This window comes from Penaeus monodon, chromosome 25 (assembly GCF_015228065.2).
Source record: "Penaeus monodon isolate SGIC_2016 chromosome 25, NSTDA_Pmon_1, whole genome shotgun sequence".
Taxonomy (NCBI): Eukaryota; Metazoa; Arthropoda; class Malacostraca; order Decapoda; family Penaeidae; genus Penaeus; species Penaeus monodon.
In genome coordinates, this window is record NC_051410.1 from 31,619,297 (window position 1) to 31,621,037 (window position 1,741).

Below are 1,741 nucleotides of genomic sequence, written 5' to 3' on the forward strand. Positions count from 1 at the left end.
ATATAATCCACTTGGGCAAAAACATCCAAATCCTAACGGCTAGTGGGAATGGAGCCTTTTCTCAAAAGGCTTAGATATAGTAATGAAATATGCTACTAGAACTAGCCATGGATCCTGGGCATCTAGATGGGCCTGTGGCTTCTCAGTCTATAATTTCTTTGCCTGGTGTGGATTATAATTTTAGTTACTTATTTCTATAAAGGTCCTTAATATCAAGGCTGCCTACAGGAGATAAAAATAGAGGTGCATAGACCATATTTAACCCACCCCATTGTTTTAATTCCAGACAAGCCATTTACTGTCAATATAACCATTGAAAAAAAAGTATAAGCAATCAGCATCAGTCTCAAATTCCACAACCACAGCACAGAAATTAAGAGCATTCATCCATTATGGCTTCTATATGTGTCACCTGATATTTGGCCCACACTTGTTGCCATATATTGTCACTTGTTTATGGGTGCCAGAGCTTTGAAGCAGATGTGAAATAATCATTTCTCAAGAGATTAAATCCCAGCATTTCTGAATATTATTGCTTTACTGAATTTTCATGAACTTCTAGTGTTGGTGTGAGAAAGGAAAAACTGGAATCAGAAATGCGTGCATGTAACATAATTATCACACTTGATATAGGTATCTGATTTGTTATGCACCTCTACATTGCTTTCAAATGTCTTAGTGAGATACATCTTATAACTTATTATCCATTATCTTCTTTGTTTTCTTACCATATCCATTTTCCTCTTCCTATTTCCTCCTGGCCTCCCTCCCTTTATTATTCCCTGCCATTCCCCTCTTCAGATTTTCATGACTTACATAAGCAGTCAATTGCCCTGGTATTAAAAGACATTATTCATACGTCATGAGCAATGTGTTGTCTTTATGCACTTTGTACTTCACATTTAAAATGGAAAAAATAAGTTGAGTGGCAGTATCTGTGTTGTCAACATTCTTCATATATTTGATTCCACAAGATATTCTCTTTCTAACAATACACTCATACCTAATTTTAATGGACAAGGGGGGAGAGGGGACATTGATTGGATATTTCCTACTGACTGTAGTTATTGACACTTAAGTCTAGTGGCTAAATCCAACAATTTGATTATGAAAGAAATAGCAATTATACAGATATATTTTCAATCTAACAGTATAAAACACCTGTATATCTGAAACTTTTTTGTTTTTTTTCATGCATTATATATTTCCCATACACCCACTTCCCATATACACAACTTTCTAACTTTCTGATCAACTCAAGATCTTTGTGTTATTGTTAAACTCCCCCATTTTCTATTTTACTACTATACCTCCAAAAGACATGGTTACAGGAAATGAATACTAAACCACTTAAACTCAAACTTAAAAGTGTAGTTACATCAATGTAAAAGAAAGTGACAGCCCCAGCAACTAGAAATCAGTTTACGAAGCTGTGGTTCATGTCCAGCGTTACCACGACTTACAGACTGAGGCTGTTCCAGATTTTGTCCATAGCTTCCGATACCCATTAAAGGGAGGTCCATACATCAAGGTAAGAGCGTCTATTGATGAGTCCTTATAAATGACATGTCTAATGGTTTATTTATGAATTTAACCTCTTTATACATTAATATCATATCCTTGTGATGTCAAGACCAAGAGGTCTTAGTCAATCACAGGATTTATCTGGCTGTCAAACAGTGTTACCATTTAAAATATGATGAAGAGCAATGGATGTGTGTTTAAGCGATTTAAAGACAAA

The 1,741-nt window shown here is 35.2% G+C and overlaps 1 protein-coding gene across 1 annotated transcript in view; it reads right to left on the bottom strand.

The window, feature by feature from the left end:
* Positions 1 to 1,741, bottom strand: part of LOC119589147 (3-oxoacyl-[acyl-carrier-protein] reductase FabG-like) — a gene marked incomplete in the record, with an annotated part of 11,196 nt that overhangs the window by 1,863 nt on the left and 7,592 nt on the right.